Consider the following 20,837-nt stretch of genomic DNA (forward strand, 5'->3'; position numbering starts at 1 on the left):
TTTGTATAACTTCTTTGGAAAAATGTATGCTCAGTTCCTCTGCCCATTTTTTTATTAGGTTGTTTGTTCTTTTGATGTTGAATTGTATAAGTTCTTTATATATTTTGAATATTAACTCCTTATATCAGATATGTCATGTGTAAATATCTTCTCCCACTTAGTTGGTTGCCTTTTCATTTTGCTGATGGTTTCCTTTGCCGTGCAAAAGATTTTTCTGCATCTGTTGAGATGATCATGATTTTCATCCTTGTTCTGTTGATGTGGTGTATTACATTGATTGATTTGTGAATTATTCAACCATCTTTGCTTTCCCAGAATAAATACCACTTGATTGTGATGAATGATTATTTTACTGTGTCAGTTGTTACTCATTTCTGATTGCATTTATTTGGGTCCTTTTTCTTTTTTCTTCATGAATCTGGCTAAGAGTTTATAAATTTTGTTTACCTTTCAAAGAACCAGCTTTTGGTTTCATTGATTTTTTTTTCCAATTTTTTAGTCTCTATGTCATTTATTTCTATTACAATTGCTATTATTTTATTCCTTCTATTAAAATTGGGCATTGTTTGTTCTTTTGTAGTTCCTTTAGGTATAAGGTTAGATTGTTTATTTGGTCCATTATAAAAAATTTTACGACATACAGTAGTAGTTAAATTCATAATATAGTATTGGTAACACTGTTACTTTTTCTAAAGTAGGTTTGGATGGTAGGTTACTATGAGCTTTCTCCAATTAAATAGAGAGAGGCATACTCTATGGTAATATAATTTCAAAAGCAAAGTTATCAAACAGTAAAAAAATGGCACAGCATTTATTTTGTATTAAAAATCTCTCACCTTATGCTCACGTAAGGATAGACTATGCTCTTCCATAAGTGTGTTGCACACGATGAATACTTAGGCAATGATGACATGAAAATGTCTCCTACAGTTCTTGTGGTATATTAGATTTTCACACAGACACATATGTACACAACAGATACATTTATTAGCTTACAATACGATAATTATTTACTCTTCAATAAGTAGAATGGGTCATTATGAAGGTCTTGATCCTCATACTCTTTATGTTGAATAGGCTGAAGAGGAGGAGGAAGGGGGGACATTGGTCTTGCTGTCTCAGTGGTGGCAGAGGCAGAAGAGGTGGAGGAAGGAGAAGGGGGGCAGGAGCAGCCGGCACACGTGGTATATTTCTTTTATAAATACCTCATAATTTCTAACAGGTTTTTTTTTTTCTTTTTCATTTATCTAAAAATGTTTCTATGTGATACCAATCCTCTTTCATCAGTTACTTTAGTTTCGGTTCCTGGATCAGAAGGATCCGTGTTGTAAAAGAAGCCAAAGGGCTTGTGAATAATCTGAACACTTCTGCTAGATTGTCTTACTTTAGTGGTTTTTCTGGCACGGCTTCTTCTCTGTCTTTTTCCTCACCATCTGGCACCGCTTCAGGAGCACTCACCTCCATGAGGTCGTTTTCTGCCAATTTTGCTGGTGTGGTATCTATTAACTTTTGAATTTCTCCAAGATCTCTATCTGCAAACACTTCAGTCCCCATTTTTTGTGCCACATCCAAAACCGCTTTCATAATTTCCTTGATTCGTTCTGTTGTAGATTTATGAAATACTGCACAACATCCACACTCAGTGTTCTCCAGCAGAAATTTATTGTTTGGAGCCTCAAGAAGTTTTCTCCAAGAACAAAGAGATCTTCAATGGTGTAATCCTGCAGACTCCATGATGTTCTACTGGGATTCTCTTCCACAGTGTTGACAATTTTTTCATGGAGCACCAAACGTAATGAGACTTTCAGGCACTTATGACCTCCAGCCTGGAGGCTGACTTAGAGATGTACTAGGGAGCAGGTAGAACATTTTGATACCTTTTGTGTTGAACTGATGGAGTTCTTGGTCATCAGGGGCATTGTTCAGTATGAGAATAAATTAAAAAGACAGTGCCTTACTGGGCAGGTACTTCCTGACTTCAGAAACAAAACATCAATAGAAACAATCCAGAAAAAAAAAGGTCCTCATTGTCCAGATCTTCTTGCTGTACAATCAAAATAGTACCAGTTGGTGTTTATTTTATTTTATTTTATTTTATTTTCCTTCAAGGCTCAGGGATTAGTAGTTATATAAATAAGGGAAGTTCTGATCATAAATCCAATTACATTTGCACAAAACAGTAGGTTTAGCCTATTACTTCCTGTCTTAATTCCTGGTGCCCTTTTTATTTCCTTGCTAATAAATGTACTTTTTGACATTTTTTTTTCTCCAGAATAAGCACTTTCATCTTCATTAAAAACCTCTTCAGGCGGATATGCTTTCTCCTTGATTTTCCTAATGGCTTCTTGGAATTTGTCTACCACTTCTTGGTTGGCAGAAGTTGCTTCTCCCGTTACCTTGACATTTTTAAAGCCAAACGTCCTTCTAAAAGCAAATCACCATTTGCTGGCATTAAATTCTCCAGCTTTAGATTATTCACCTTCATTTAAGATGCCATATATTAATTTGCTTTTCTTAAATCATATTGGAGTCTATAGTTACGCCTTTCTTATAGCAACCTTGCATCCATAGAAAGGTGCATTTTCAGTAGGAGACAAAAAGGTATTTCACAAAAAGTGCAAAGTTTTCACACCTGTCATCATAGCTTCAGTGACGGCTTCACAGATTCCCTTTCCCCTTCTAAATAAACACTGTGCCTTATGCTGAATTCATTTATTTTGAAATGATGGGCTGTAGCAGTTGCAGACCACAATCTAGGCTACATATCAATTCACAATTCAACAATTTCTTGAAAGGTCTGACTTTTCTCTGCTTCTAGGGGGCACGTCCAGCATCACCAGTAGCACCTCCGATAGCTATCATGGGGTCATTCAAGGTTTACAATGTTGTACTAAACAGGTTGAAGAATACACATGAGCCAGGAGAGACCACTTTTTACTGCAATACAAACTTGACCCCGGAGACAGACTGCTCACAGAAACATAGTTAGTATCACATGGCAGTTTAAGCCGATACTTGCAACACTTGAGTTCACTGCAATAGCAACAGGGCATGGCTACAAAATTATTACAGTTGTACAGTATTACTAGAGTTAATTTTATGCAGTTATTTAATCCTGCATCTTTACATTTGTTTACGTTCCTCTCCATTGAGAAGAGTGCCATGTGTGGTCTGTGTTTGTGTGGGTAATTTTCCATAAACTTTAACTTCTTGTAATAGATTTGTGGATAGTTGATGTTTGGTACATGATAACATAGACTAGTATCTGCATATATTTCAAGCATTCATGACATCTGTTTTCTTTCCTTGTTCAATATTTTTAGGCTACGTAGTTTGTGATTTTTTTTTCCAAATTCTCACAAATCTCCAAGAAGTGTTCCAGTGTACTTATTGAAAAAATTTTGCATATAAATGGACACATGTAGTTCAAACCCATGTTGCACAAGAGCCAACTGCACATGCAAAAATGCACAAATTATGTGTATTCTTCGATTACTTTTCACACAATGAGAACAGTTTAGTAATACATACACAGGTCACACAACAGTACTTCAATATACCTTTCCTGATCCCATGACTCCAAATAACCATCATTCTTATTTCTAATAGCATAAGATAGTTTTGTTAGGGGTGTATGTGTGTGTGTGTGTGTGTGTGTGTGTGTGTGTGCATGTAGGGTATTATTTATAAATGTGGGTTCTAGTGATGCCTTCTTTAGGCATCACTTTATTGTGATGCCTAAAGAAGGCACAACTTTATTGTGATGAGGTTCATCAGGGATGTTTGTATTTCATTCATTAACATTTATTTATAGTTTTCTATTATAGAAATATATCACAATTGATCTACTCATTTATATTGTCGAGAACCATTTGGTTTGTTTCCAGTTTAGAGCAAGTACAGATAATGCTCTCGTTTTCATTTTGGTTTTAGCTCTTAATGAACATATGCATACATTTCTGTTTGATACATACAATTGAATGGAGTTGTTGGATCAGGGGTACCAACAATAGACAATGCCAACTTTCCATTTTTTCCTACCACATTCTATATTTCTAAGCAATAGATGAGCTACTGTCAGACCTTTTAATTTTAGCAACCTGGTGGATGTGTAGCATTATCTCTTTAGACTGGTTTCCTCATGATTGTATGTCTTGTATTTCCCTCATGATTAATGGGAACACTTTTATACATTTATTAGCCATTTAGATATCCATTTTATTTAAGTGCTTCATCAAGCATCTCGTCCATTTTGCTTATGGGATTTGTAGGGCTTTATATATTATTCTAGATATCAACCTTTGCCATTTATATGTTTCGCAAATACTGTTTCTTACTCTGTGCTTTGAATGTTTGCTCTCTTAACTAATAAACATATACATATGTATATGTATGTGAATTATAGAATATTAGTATATAAAGTATTAAAACATAAAATATACATGTATATGTATGTATATATGTATATGCATATCATTATTTATATATATTAGTACATACTTTATATAATATATAATGTTATATATATTGAGTATATATTTTATATATATACTATTTTATACTTAAGCAATATACACTTATTAGTATATAAAGTATACACATTATACTTATTTATATGTACTAATTAGTATATAATTTTTTATTATTTATATGTACTAATTAGTATATAATATTATATGTATTTATAATACATATAAATAATAAGTATAATGTGTGTGTGTTTAACTAATTGACACAATATTTGTTGAATAGATCACCCTTTCCCTACTGTCATATAAATTTCCACATATGTGTGAGTCTGTTTCTGGGCTCCCTGTCCTGTACCATTTATTTCTTTGCTTACCTTCAATCCAAAGTATATCTTTCTGATTTATTTTCCAATAAATGTAATAGCCACTGGAATAATCTGCCAATGTTTTAATTCTTTATAATTACTGCCTTTGTATTATTTAATATATATTTTAACATATGTTTTACATATATTTTACAATATCCACAGAAAGAACCCGAGTGTCATTTTATGTATGATTGAACTGAATGTTTAGAAAAATGTAAGCATATTAAAACTTAACAATATTGAATCATTAATTGCAGGGATATGATTTTGTTCTCCATTTATTTAGGTCTTTTCAAATGTATATCAATATGCATTACAGTCACTAGTATAGAGAACTTGTACATTTAATATTAGCATATTTATGTTTCTCAATTTCACTGTCAATTATATCATTTTCTTTCCTTATGCTTTGTTTCTGGCATATAGATATTCAATTGATGTTTACACATCAGCCTTATATTCAAGAGCTTTGATAAGTCTACTTTATTAATCTAATAGTATATCAGTACCTCATCCATATTTTTCTTCAATATTATATTTCTGAATAATAGTTTTATTGCTTACTTTTGTTTTTATATTCTATTTTACCATCCACAAGTACTACAAACAAGTTCACTAGAAATAGTGGTAGGAGCCTCTTTGTCTTTGTTTGGAAAGAAAACTTTTTCTTAATTTGTATGATTTTTTTCTAGATTTTGTAAATATCCTTTATCAGGTTATGAAAATTCTCTTCTGTCACTCATTTGTTTTTATTAACATTGGTGAATAAATTTATTGTAATGTTTCTATTGGTGTTTCATTTTATGATCACATAAGTTTTCTCCTGATTTTGTCATCAAGGTGAAATTATATTCATCAAATTTTGAATTTCAAAGAACCTTTTTATTCATGGACTAAATCTTTTGTGTTCACAATGAATGGTTATTCATATATATTATTCAAAATATTATATTTAGGATTAGGCATACCCATTTATGAGAGAGATTGACCTGAGGTTAGCAAGTATTTATTCTTTTTTCAGATCTTGGGAGAGTTTGTATAACATTCATGTTCTTTTTGTCACTGAACGTTTCAAATAACTCACCAGAAAAAGACATTATTCTTGTTGTGGGAATTTATTTAATCAGATATTTAATTCTTCAACAGATAAAAGACTATGTAAAACCTCTATTTTTTATCACTTTTGAGTTGTGTGTTTGAATTTTTTTAAGTTTTCCTCAAATTCTGAGATACTTAACTCAAAATCTGCTTATCTTGTTATATCTTGGCTTAGATCTAAATGTGACAAAACTGAAACAGAAATAAAGTACAGCTATATCCATTGTTAATCCTAGAAAATCCTTCTTTATCCAATTCTTTTAAAATTCTCCACAATTAGTTTTTTTTCTCCATGTTGTATTTATACCCCATTATTTAAAGATGATTCAACAGATATAAAAATGTATACACAAACCCTGTTATATGGTGAGCATTATTTCTGGGTTACCAAGGCAGATATGTAACAGTTTAAAGGTTTATGGACCCATACTCTAGACTTCTGATTTTACCTTCACTGAATAACTAACACGTGACAGAAAAAAATATGTAAAATAATTATGGGAAATAGAATAGGATATTCTATTTCAAACTATGAAATAGAATTAGAAGTAAATATTGCAGTTAAAATTGAGGCACAGCTCTTTGTTTGCCTATCTCAGAAAATATGATACAAAGAATGCTATATATTTCACTTGAGATTAGCATCAAGGAGAAATCATATGAAATATTAACAGGAATGGAATTAAAGTACATAAAGTTTGATTCTGGATTCTAATGTTCTTTGCAATACTGAGATTAGATAGAAACTGGCATCATTATTTCTCCAACAACAACAACAACGACGACAAAGTAATACAAATTTAAATGTATTAATCTATGAAGTACCAGGTTCCATTACGATTGACCACTGAAGGGTACATTGTATGAGGCACTATTATATGATCCAAAGCACTGTTTATTCCCCTTCCCATTCCAAAGCAATTCCTACAGGAAATATTAGCCATAGGTTTTTGTTATTGGCACGTAGCTTTTTTTGGCCAATCATTTAATTATAAGGAAGTACACCATTAATCATAATTCTAACTATAATACAAAAGAAAAACAGAGTGAAGAATCAGCGACTTTATTCTGAATATGGAAGGAACAGCTAATTTGCACTATTAAGGAAACCACCCAACCCTGGCCATGCTTATGAGTTGCATCTGTACATATAATTGCTCACTACCATGCCACTTATTTTAAATCATTTAGCCTTCAGTCCATATGAGATGTTTTTTTAATAACATCAGGTGGTTAGATGTGCTGACCAGTATTTTCATTACTTTTTTTTTTCCCCTGAAGCTCATGACAACGGACCATTTCTGCAGAGTCTATACAAAGTCACAAACAAAGTCACCCGGGCTGGAGCTTGTCACCCAATAATAGACTCCGTCATTTATGAGTTCCCATTTTATGGCACTACTGAAATGCTTTCACCTGAACCATTACTGAGCAACCTGAATCGTGGGGATAAATCTGCCACTGTGTTCTGCATACAATGACAGATCATCGAAGGGGGAAAGAGTCTCAGTGAAGACTGAAGAGAGCGACTTCGCCGCTGCTTCCCACTGCCTATGTATATGCATGCCTGAGTACATGAAGCTCTGCTTTCTTACAACGTTATTTATTGGAAGCTGTTACTCCATTGCATTTTTCACTCACAATTTGACAATTTCTCCCACAATGTACTTGCTGCAGTGAACACAAACTTCTCTTCTGCTGAAACTGCTGTCAGTAAAGGAGACTTAATTTCCTTCATCCTGTTGCTCAATTTGAGCATCTATGTGCCAGGCATTCTGCTGGGCATTTTGCATTCATTATTTCATTTAGTTCTTATGGCAGCCCTATGGAATAAATTGTATTATAGCCTTTTTAAAAATGTCCAGGTCACAAACCTAGAGAGTGAGGGAATACCTTTTCAACCTTGATTTTCTCTAATTCCAAGCTCTCTGCCCTTTTAAAGAGCTCTCTTATCACTGTTGTTTGTGCATATATCATTAACACTACTTTCTTTTTCCATTTCTAAATTGTGAAATATACATACCCCTGCTGTATATAAGTTGTATGTTCAATAAAGCATAATGGTAAAACAAATGATATATTCACAAGTCAGCTTAATACTTTAAAAGCCCCTGTTTGTTCCTTGTCGACTTCATTCAGTAGGCATAGTATCCATTTATCCTGAATTATAGGTTATTAAATTTCTTTCTTTAGGGTTTTACTCTCAATGTAGTAATTGTGTATATATGTATACAACTGTGTGTATATATATATATATATATATATATATATAGTTAGTCTTTGCCTACATTTTAATTATATACATAATTATATATAGTTTTATTAGGTATAATCTTTTATATAGGCGATGATAATTTTATATATATATGTAAAATATATAATTATATATAATTGTCTTTGCCTACATTTTCAATTTATATAAATGAAATTATTGTATATTCTTTTTGTGCTTGTTATTCTCATTCAACTTTATGCTTTTGAGATTCGTTCAATTTGATGCATGTAGCTGCAGTCTATTCAGCTGATGATGGACATTTGGGTGTTTTCCAGTGTTTTCCTCTTACAAACAGGACGGCTAGGAAAATTCTGATTTCCTGTCCGCAGAAGCACATGTACAAGATTGTCTCTGGAGTGTATACCAAGTAGTGGGATTGCTGGGCCTAAAAATATGTATGTGTCAACTGTATTAAGTAATGCCAAATCATTTTCAAAGTGGCCGCATCAATTTGCAATAAGACAAACAGTTGCTAAGCAGTTAATGAAGGTGTCCCTTGTTCCCTCTCTTTGCCAACAATTGGTTCTGCCCAACTTCAAAGTGTTTACCAAACTGCTCACTGTGATTTTGATTCACACTTCTCTGCTTTCTAATGTCCCTTTATTATTCATGTTTTATCTCCTATAAAATCCCTGTTCTTATATTTCTGTTATTTTAAAATTGTGTTAGTGGTCTTTTTCTTACTGATATGTGCACATACACACATTTACTTACTCACTTATGTACCATGAATATTCCCTCTGGATTTTTTGTGGGTTATATTTGTGGAAAATATTTTCTATTGTTTATTTTATTTAGGGTGTCTGCGGATGAACAGAGGTACTTAAATTTACTGAATTCGTCTATAATTTCCTTCCTTTTTATAATTTGTGACTCTTGTTCAAGAAATCCTTCCCTATCCAAAGCCATAAAGTTATTCTCTTAATCTTCCAAGAAATATATAAATTTCTGTCACATTTTAGTCAATGATACATCTATATCAATTGTTTATGTTGTGAGATAAGTATTTGCCTCCTTTCCATGTAATGATAATTATTTTTGCATTCCCATTTCTTAGGCTACTGTATCCCCAAGAAAATATAAGCTCATCACAAATTTGATTATGACATATGCATGAGTATAATTCTGTTTGGATTGAGATTTCAATTGTATTAAATATAAAGATTAATTTAAAAAGTATAGTCACATTTGACATCTTTAACATATCTATAAAATATTATAGGACTTATTTAATATTTTAAATAAACTTTTATTTTTCCAAAAGATATCATTTTGCTAGATTTGATATAATATATTTTATATATTATTTGTAGTATATGGCATTCTATTTTAGTTTTTTTAACACTTTCCAATCATTCAATGACACAATGTATTGGCCACTATTTTTGCATGTATTGCCACAACCACACAGTTTCCTTTCTTTAATCTGTTAATGTGTAAAATCATATTGATCAATTTTCTGCTCTTAAATTAGAATCTCTAGGGAAAAAAAAAACCCGAATGGTTCATTATATAATATTATCTTTTAATACATGTTTTTGCATTATCTTTACCTTTTTTGTTTTACTCCATTTCATATTTAATTTTTTTAACGTTTATTTTATTTTTGAGAGAAAGAGACAGAGTGTGAGCAGGGAAGGGGTAGAGAGAGAGGGAGACACAGAATCTGAAGCAGGCTCCAGCCTCTGAGCTGTCTGCACAGAGCCCAACATGAGGCTCAAACCCACAAACCATGAGATCAGGACCTGAGCTGAAGTCAAAGGCTTAACAGACTGAGCCACCCAGGCACCCCTATATTTCATTTTTAGAAGCTAAACATTTTTTGTTTCTGCAATTTTCTGCAAGGATATGTATGGGATTGAATTTATCTCTCAATAAATGTTTAGAAAAAACTATTCTAAAGCTATTTGAATTTTGTGCAGAATAGTCAGAAGTTACTGATTCAGATTCTCTGCAGTTAAATGTCTATTTAAGTTTCCTAGTTCTTTACAGCTTAGTTGAATTAGATTATTCAGGGAATTTATTCACTTAATATGTTTTAAAAACTATTAGCATAAAAATTTTCAATTTTAACATGTAATATTTACATTCTAATATCATATATTTGTACTTTATTCACATTTTATTCTATGCAGTTCATTTTCTTTTTTTAATGTTTTATTTCTTTATTTTGAGAGGGAGAGAGAGAGTGGGGAAGGGGCAGAGAGAGGAGAGAGGGAGAATCCCAAGCAAGGTCTGCACTGTCAGAGCAGAGCCCCAAGCATGGGGCTTCAATTTCAGGAACTGTGAGATCATGACCTGAGCCTAAGCCAAGAGTAAGATGCTTAACTGACTGAGCCACCCAGGCGCACGTTTTATATTGTTTTCTTACCAATGGATATCTATATTTCTCAAATATAACAAAAACTCTGGAGTCAATATATCATTTTAAAATAACTAAAAAGCCATAGATATTTAAAATTACTCAAATCAATAATATAATGAGAAGAAAAAAAAGGTCTGGAAAATTAACACTATTTGACTCCAGTTTCACATTTAAGCAAAATAAAACAAACAAACAAAATCTTATCAGCAAATATTCTATGATTTTGTTTTAGAGTGGTACTCCATCTCAAAGCCTAAGATATTATGATAAAAGGGAAATACTTGTGAATCAGCTATTCATTGCACATCAAAGGACTTTAAGGGAGGAATAGGTTGAGATCTCTAAAACATTTCTTCAAGTAGTAGAAACTCATCACAGTGGCAGAAAGTATACTTACTAGTGAAAAATGCTACACTTATTATAAAGCAAATAATTTCATGCCAAATTAAAAGCAATAAAAACTGTGTCAATACATACGGCTTTCTTTTTAACAATGTTTTTATATTATGTACCTTGTAGTATGATTTTCAATCCCCTTTGGAAAGGAAGAGGCATACGGTTTCCATTTTCTGAAGTTTCTGAATTTTCATAGTATAATTCAGGAAAGAGTTACTGAGTGATTATAACTATTATGTTGTGGCATATGAAATTTTAAAAAATCGTCATTTGCCTCTTTAGTAAAGTGCAAATGTCTTGAAATTAAAAAAAAAGTCTATCTATATCTATCATCTATAGATAGATAGATACATAGATATATTAGTAGACTAGGAATAAGAGAGTAAAGATTGAATCACTTTTAAACAATAGAAAGAACTATTTAACATTTGTATACCACAAGGTGAATATTTTGGGGTATTGAAATAATATTTCATCATCTGCAATCATTAGTTAAAAATTATACTTTAACTCCTAGATCATGAGACACATGGGGGAACTGAGATCCTAGAGTTTCTTATATGATGCAGACCTTTTCAATACCCCTTACATAATACAGATCTTTCCAATAACCCCTCCACGATATTTGTTGCCATAAGGTAAAAGGAGGATGTAGCAAGGAGAAAAATGAGAAAGATAACTCCCCTTTCTTACCTAGAGAAGTTCAAGGGAGTAAAGATATGAAAGGTCAGTTTTCATATTTTTCCTGCCTCAAAACCAAACTACAAGGTGGGAGTTGGAGTTTTAGGAGAAGCCTCAAATGAACGGAGAAGTCTGAAACTGCATTTTCAGAAGCCTGAGTGGAAGATATCATGGAGGATAGATCCAGTGTGGAGAGATGGTATGTTGGGCAATGGAGACTAGTCAGATGAGCTGGAAGCAGTACTATTGTGTCCACTTGTCTTGTATGTTATCTAGTGGCTCTAGTACTTTCTTTATATCCTATGTAGGGACAAACTGCCAAGAGCAGCAATGAATGGCAAAAGCTAAACAATCAAAACAAAACAATCACTATGATTGGAAACTTTGATGTAGCATAAAGAGCTATAGACTATAGGCTTTGGTGATAGCAAGCTCAGCTGAAGCCAGGTGGGACTAACTATACATCAAAGATCTCCAGTCTTTTGGAGCTGCTTCTGAAAGCAAGAAGTATTTAGTGGTTTCAGCTGGGATCTAGGACACCTACTCTCCACCCATAAAATTCAAGGTAAAGTAAACCACACAGCCTCAAGCCCACTTCTACCCAGAACCCCGTGTAAAAGTGTAATTAGACCCTAAGCATTAATATAGAGAATATTTATCTAATCAGAATGACAAAATAATTTCATTGAGCTAGATTTGTCAATATGGAAGACAGACTAATGACCCCCCAAACGATTTCCATGTCCCAAGTCCCAGAACAGGTGAAATGTTACATTACATGAAAGTTAGAGATGGAGTTCAGGTTCCTAGTCATCTAACCATAAAATAGGGAGACCAGCATGAATGATCCAGGTGTGCCTAATGTAATCACGAATGTCCTTAAAAGCGGAAGCAGGAGGGAAAAAAAAAAAAAAAAAAGGTCAGGGTAAAGTGACTTGAGCAGTGCTCAATCCATGGCATAGGAAGCTTCTCCCCTGGAACCCGCAGAAGAAATGAGGCTTGCCAACGCCTTGATTTTAGCCCAGGAAACCCTGTAATCTACAGAATGGTAAGAAGATAACTTTTTGTTGCTTGAATGTACCAAGTGTGTGGTAATTTGTTACAGCTGCAATAGAAAGTTAATACCATGAGATTAAACAAAAAATTTTTTATGTCTTTGTTTACGCCTTTTGCTTTTATTTTTCTGTGTATTGAATAGTGGGGAATTCATGGGGGGAAAATCAACTCTTATGGAGCTCTTAGAAAGAGTAGAGAGTATCACTGCAACTCTGCCAAACAGCTTTCAAAACTGGAGAGCTGACCAAATTTGTTTTCTGATCTTTTTTTTTTTTTAAGTGCCTAACATAATTCAAGTATTTCCTTACAAGTTAAAAAAAAGACATCTTTAATATGTCCTTTTCAAAGTTTACCCACTCCATAAATTCTACTACTTCATCTCCAGGCATGTTTCTTTTAAAGCTGAAGATCAATTTCTTATTGGTCTTGGGTATTCAACTGGTTTCTGAAACTCATAGAGCAAATTGCTTTCTCTCCCAACCAGTTTTGCCATCTAATCTAATGTGTACTTCTAATCCTTGTTTATGTCTTCATTATTTACCCAGCGATTGAATTTAAAACATTGGGAATATCCTTTACTGATAACTATCTCTCTTCTGCCATGTCCACCTGGTCCCCAAGCCTCTTGAATATGGTTTTATTCTTATTGTCATCTTTGCTAAAATCTTAGGTTATTCTAATCATTTCTCACCTGGACTATTGTAATAACCTTATAGCTGGTCTTTCTGTTACCATTCTACTTCCCATCTAGACATTCTCATGCCCCTGTGATACTCCCTTTCCAAAACCCTGTTTTTGAAATGTATTTATTGGATGTTATCATTGTATTTTTGCTCCCTACCCACCCCAAGCTATCACCTTCCCCCCTCTACAAATTATAGGATGAAATCAACTCATGCTCTATTCATCTTTTGACTTCAGTGCCTAATAAAAATCTTGGAAAACTTCATATTTGTAAATAAATAGAATTCAAAGTAGCCAAAGCCAGCAATTTCCATATGAGAGATCATATGGTCTCTGCTGGTAGTCCAAGGCCAAAGGAGGAAATGGAAAGGAATCTTTCTCTTTATCTCCTACAGCTGAAATTGCTTTCATCTCCATTCATCTTTTTGGTGATTATATCCAAGCCCTTATAAACTCCTATTTGATCTGTGCATTAAAGGACTGATATGATTATTTTAAGAAGCTGTTAATTAACTTAGGATTAAGGAGGTTAAAATTATTACTTAAAAGAATATACCTTCTGTCCAAGGAACTCTCTGTATCTATCTTTAGTTCAGCAGATAAATTTTAGCAATTTTATTGAAAGCATTCAGTTCACCCAATCTATGAATGCAGATACTAATATGACTGACTAATCATAAAATAAAATTGTCAAAATTCTTAAGCTGATATTAACTACCTTTAAAATAGTTTTCATGGGGTAAAGAAGAAAAGTAACAAAGCAGTCCACCATTTGTCCTTAACCATCATTTCCCACCTGTATTACTCTTAATAGGTAATTACTCTCTCAAGTTTATTTTTATTTTTTCATTTGTTAAGTTTTCATGTTTAGTGTAACTTTTTTAATTTTATTGAATTCTTTTTAATGTTAATTTATTTTTAAGAGAGAGGGAGACACAGAATCTGAAGCAGGTTTCAGGCTTTGAGCTGTCAGCACAGAGCCCGAGTCTGGTCTCAAACCCACAGACTGTGAGATCGTGACCTGGGCTGAAGTCAGACACTTAACTGACTGAGCCATCCAGGTGCCTCAGTGTAACTTTAAAAACAAATAATAATATATGGCACACTGCCTTGTATGGAACCTGGTCAAACTGGCATTCACTCAGACATTAAAAATATCCATGTTTATTTTCCCTCAGCTCTTTGCAAGGGCTGGAAAAACATAAGAGTGCCATAAAATTGTTAGTTTATTATTTTAAAACCTCTCCTTTTATAAATTACTGTGTTCCATAAAGTATTATACTATCTTTCATATTACTTTACCAAGCACCAACATTAACATGAAATGATATTAAAAGCACATGGCAGTGATGAAAAAACAGAGCTTTATAGGGGAAATAGAAGTTTTCTGGGTCACTGCTTATGCTTTCTTAACAGAAAAGTGTTTCTACTTAGATAATTTAGAGATTTCAACCTCATGTAAGGTGGTTGTGATGAAAACAATGCACATGTTATCTATGTTTAAGGTGAGATGGTGTTAGGTTTCAGTGAAATAAGCTACTTTAGAGTGGAAATACATAAACAGTTTTAAGGTTCTGTAAACTGGGTAAAGCCTCGCACAATCTGTGGAAAATGGAAATAAAGGAGTAAATTCAAAGGAGCAAGATTTTGAAATCCCAGGTTTACCTCACCTGCTAAGGTGACCCTGGCTTCTCTGTGCTTAGTTCTGGCAGTACTTTTGAAAAACTTTTTGCTCTGCTTTCCTAACCTCAGAAAATTATTCATCAATTGAGAAGTAAAATAAAATAACAAAGACTGACGTGCCTGGCTGGCTCAGTTGGTGGAGTGTGCTTCATCTCCAGGTTGTGAGTTCGAACCCCACGGTGGGTGTAGAGATTACTTAAAAATAAAATCTTCTTAAAAAATTAAAAATAACAAAGACATTTAGCCCTAGTCTGAGCCAACCCCTGTCAAATGTTAGGTCATTCAGCTGCAGGTGAAGCGTGGAGACTTAAAACTTGAATCATTTGCTTCAGCCTCCAAACCTAGGAAGCACAGCCGGCATTCAAGACAAGCTTTCCCAACTACAGATTGGTGATATTTTCACTACATGATGCATTAGTTCCATGGGGCTGCCAAAGTACTTGAAATGGGCTTAAACAAAAAGAAGTTTATTGAAGTTCTGGGGACTAGAAATCAAAGATCAAGGTGCCAACAGACTTGGTTCCTTCTGGGGTTGCGACAGAGAATCTAACCCATGCCTCTCTCCTAGCTTCTGGAAGTTGGCTAATAATCGTTTACTTTGCTTGCCTTCTGCTGTAGCACTCAGATCCCTGCCTTCATTTCTGTGTGGCCTTCTCCGTGTGTATTTCTGCCCAAATTTCCTACCTATGCTACCTTACACAGGCTGATGAATGCCTACATCCAAAAGCACTGCCTCCTTTTGGTCAATTACTCTGCTATAGTTCACCAATATGCTGATGTCACGTCTCCCCTACTTGTCTCTTGAGAATGAATGGTGTTAACAGAGCCCTGCTTTTGCCAGTGCCAAGCTGTTTCACCGTCCTTTGTAGTTTTTCTGCATCCTCGCTATACCTTGTAAATTTTCTCTTCTTTAAACTTTTCCTAAATTACAAAATTTTCATATGCCATCTGTTCCCTGCAGGACTCTGCCTGATACCACATTATAATTGAAAATAACTGAATTATGAAGTCACTTGTGTTTTCTTTAGCCAGGATTATAAAGCATTCCCTGTCTGGTCCAGTATTACGTACTTAAATGCATTCCAGCGTGTAACAGATTGGTCAGTAAATAGTCACTCTTTTCTCCCACTGTAAAAACATTCCTTTGGCCAATGTATACCTTTGTGCATAGTGTATAGCCCACAATTTGGGCTTGACCAGGTAATAAAATTCAGCCAATGAAGTATCAGCAGATGTGATGAAACCAGAGCATGTATATATTCCCATGGGTTTATTTATTCTCTGATGCTTCTGTTATCCGTGATGCCAAGAAAATGTCTTGGGTAGATGCTGCTCCCAATAGAATGAAAAGACCTCTAGGTCATACCTAGACCCAGTTCAGAGTCTTGAGAGACTTCTATGGAGTAAGTCACGAGGGGATTATCATAGTGACTTCAACATAGTAAAGACTCAGGAAGTGCTAGTTATACTTCTTATCACCTGATTTGGACATGTATTTCTATAAATTTTTTACTTATTCTTCCCCATTAGCTTGTGATGAAAGCCAATTTCAAAGTCACACTTGAATCTAAGTTTCTGCAAGAATAAACTATAATTATTATTTTTAATGGGCTAGGAATTCAGCATACCTCACATATATAATATATGAAGATTTTTTTGCCCATACCTCAAAGATGTCAGTAGGAAATACATACTAATTACCTAATTTATGCATTCCACTGTTGAGGCTGAAACAACTAGAAGACTTGAAGGTGTTGTATTGGTGTTCACCTTAGATGTTTGGGGTCATTTGAATATCCTCTAGTAACTATCAAAAGTGTTACTTGTGTTTCTTCCTACTTTGTTAAGTGATTATAAATGTTCACTGGGTGGGCATTTCCTAAGTGTTTTTTAGCACGATAGATTTTTCTTTATAATCTATAAAGATTATAAAATAGTTTCTGCTTCGGAGGAACATCTAATCCATTCTGGAAGAGTTACGTGAGTAGATTGTTACAATTCAGTGTAGTAGATACTTAGCAAACCAATATAACTTATGAAAGCCTAGAACAATGTCTAAGAACTCCCTTAATATTGGCACAATCGGATTTGAATGGCACATATTTTAGTTGGACTTCACTGCATACTGCTTATATCTGCTTTAAAAATTATATCACATCACTAAATTACATTACTTCTGCAACTCTCAGTCTTCCTCAGTAGTTTTTATATTCAAAGTTACAGTGAAAATAGAGCAGTCAGCTTTGAAATGCCTAACATGTAGGTAAATCAACCATAATCCCAAATTTTGAGAGTATCCTGGTCTGGAGTTTTAGTGGAAGGGTGGGTATTCTGTTTTGTCTAAGATTAACAGCCATTCATTTGATGGCTCTTAGTCCTTTCTCTGTATTTCTTTACAAACCTTGTATGAATTTCTTCAAGTATTTATTGAGCGCTACTCTGCTAGACAATGAGAATATAAAAGTTCACAAGATAGATATAATGCAGTTTATATTCTAGTAGGGTAAACAAACGTCAAAATATAATATAATAGTCTTTTGATTACAGTTGTAAAAATTACCATAGAAGCACACAAAGTATTTTTTACCAGTTTTCTTTTCACCTTTCTTTATTCTATCATATATATATAATATATATATTACTCCATTCTTTCATTATACAAATATATTCAAGGCTTCTCTGCCATAATAAGCAAACTATCCATTTACTTAAAGGTAAATAAGAGAAAAAAAAAACACTTTCCCATTTCTTCAAACCACCCATGAGACTTGCTGACTTGATCACCTTCAACACCTAATTCATTGGACCTATTTTTATTTTTCTCTAACGCTTTCTAGAAACCACTCTTCTAAAGCAATTCTTGGCCTATGATTCTCTCAGTTTGTGAGCACTGTAATCTTTAAATTTTTTTTAACGTTTATTTATTTTTGAGACAGAGAGAGACAGAGCATGAACGGGGGAGGGTCAGAGAGAGGGAGACACAGAATCTGAAGCAGGCTCCAGGCTCTGAGCTGTCAGCACAGAGCCCGACGTAGGGCTCGAACTCACGGACCGCGAGATCATGACCTGAGCCGAAGTCGGCCGCTCAACCGACTGAGCCACCCAGGAGCCCCTGAGCACTGTAATCTTTAAGATTGAGGTTCTGTACAAATCCTAGCATATTAGACATAATTCCATCCTTTTGTTTCTAACTCAAGAAATCTTACTATAATCCCAGTACATGAGAAAGAATTACAATACAGATAGTTAAATTTAGCTCTAAATTTTCAAAATAATACAGAAAAAATATCTTAAAAATTCATTACTCTTAGCCAAATATTCAAAATACTTTGTGACCTAGTATAAACCTTCCTTTTGAATTCTACCTTCACTATCACTACTTAAAGCATCTGACCATTAACTCCTGGAAACAATTCTTGGTCATGGCTGTGTGTGTGTGTGTGTGTGTGTGTGTGTGTGTGTGTGTGTATCCACAGTAACTTTTATTGTTGATAGTGAATAGATACATAAAATTTGCTTGGATATCCCATAATGACATAAAAACACTATATTTTGCTACAAATTACCAAGAACACTTAATAGTATTTTATATGAAAATGGAAATTAAAATGTAAATCATTTTTATTAGAGCATGGCTAAGAATAATCTCTCAATAATGGAAAGTTTTGTTTCACACAATTATTAGGTTTTTTTTCAACATAAGAATTCTTAATAAGGGAAGGAGAATATTTTGAAATACCTCTAAACTAATGTTTTCCTTGAAACATTTTCTTTCCCTGATAGCCTTTGGCCCTCATTGAGAGCTTGATCTTTGTGTTCTGGAAAGATTATGCTAGTTGTACATCAAAAACATGAGGAAAATTCCCTATATTTATAGTAGGGAATAGAAGTAAGAATGAGGGGAAGGTAAATATTATTTCCCTGGAGAACACTAATGTCTACCTACTGAAGACAAGTCCCAGGGAAAGGAGGTGTTAAAATATAGTCACTTCATGTGGACTGAGGTGATTTCTCAAAGAAGACTGGATGTTTTTCCTATCTGGCCTTTAGACCTCTTAGGGGAAACAATGAGCCAATATATGTATGTTATGTTAAAAAATCCTAAAATGTATGGCATAACATATATGGAAATCAGTTGAACTGGTTCTATGTTTTGTTTAAAAAGTAAGATAGCTTGTTAAGAGGCCATCAGAGAAGCCCTCTCCAACACTTATATTTTCTATTTAAATTTTTAAATTGGTATATAAATGATATATCATAAAACTTCCATGTGTACAACATAAATATATGATATTTGAAAACATTTTGAAATGATCACAATAAGTCTGGCTAATATCCATCACCTTACATACTTGCAAAAATTATTTTCCTTGTGAGGAGAACTTTTAAGGTCTACTTTCTTGGCAACTTTCAACCATGTAAAACAGTATTATTAACAGTAGTCACCATGCTGAATATTACATCCCCAGGACTTATTTTATACCTAGAAGTTTGTAACTTTTGACCTCCCTGCATCCATTTTCCCACCCTCTTCCCCACCTCTAGCAACTACCAATCTGTTCTCTATGAGCTTGTTTTTTTTCTTTATATTCCACATATAAATTAGATATGATATTTTGAGATCACAGGATATTTTTCTCTGGATTTCACTTAGCATAATCTCCTCAAGGTCCATCCATTTTGGACCTTAATTTTTAAAAATCTTTATTTAGATTTGAGACAGCATGTGAGCGGGAGAGGAATAGAGAGAGGGAAACACAGAATCTGAAGCAAGCTTCAGGCTCTGAGCTCTCAGCAAAAGGCCCAAGATGGAGCTCAAACCCACTAACCACAAGATCATGACCTGAGCCAAAGTTGGACGCTTAACTGACTGAGCCACCCCGGTGCCCCAAGGTCCATCCATTTTGACACAAACTGCAAGATTGCATCCTTTCTAAAGGGTGAATGTTTTATCCTTTCATTCATAGATGGGCTCTTAGGTTTTTTTCCATATCTTAGCTATTGTAATATGCTGCAATGAACATAAGGGTGCATATATCTTTTCAAATTGGTGTTTGTTTTCTTTGGACAAATATCCAAGAGCGGAATTGCTAGATCATATTGTGCTGTTTTCTCAGCACTATTTATTAAAGAGACTGGCCTTTCCCCATTGTAGAACCTAGTCTCCTTTGTTGTAAGTCAACTGACCACATATACATGGGTTTATTTCTGGACCTATTCTGTTTTATGTATCTATGTGACTGTGTTTATGCCAAAACCATACTGTTTTTATTACAGCTTTGTAGTATAGTTTGAAATCAGGGAGCATGATGCCTCCAGCTTTATTCTTTCTCAAAATGGCTTTGGCTGTTTGGCATCTTTTGTGATCCCCTGCAAATCTTAGGACTATTTGTTTTAGTTCTGTGACATGCCATTGAAATTTTGACAAGGATTGCATTAAATCTGCAGACTGTTTTGGGTAATATGGACATTTTAACAACTAGAATTTGGATCCATAAGCACAAAGTATATTTCCATTGGTCTCTTCGATTTCTTTCATTGGTATCTTATTTTCAGAGTATATGTCATCACTCTTTTGGTTAAACGTATTACTAGATATTCTTTTTGATGCAGTTGTAAATGGAATTGTTGTCTTACTTATTAGTGTATAGAAACATGCAGATATTTATATATTGATTTTTGTACCCTGAAACTTTGCTGAATTTGTCTATTCTAACAGGATTTTGGTGAAGATTTTCTATATATATTTTTTGGCATATGAT

Source organism: Panthera onca, chromosome A1 (genome assembly GCF_046562875.1).
Source record: "Panthera onca isolate mPanOnc1 chromosome A1, mPanOnc1 haplotype 2, whole genome shotgun sequence".
NCBI classification, from domain to species: domain Eukaryota; kingdom Metazoa; phylum Chordata; class Mammalia; order Carnivora; family Felidae; genus Panthera; species Panthera onca.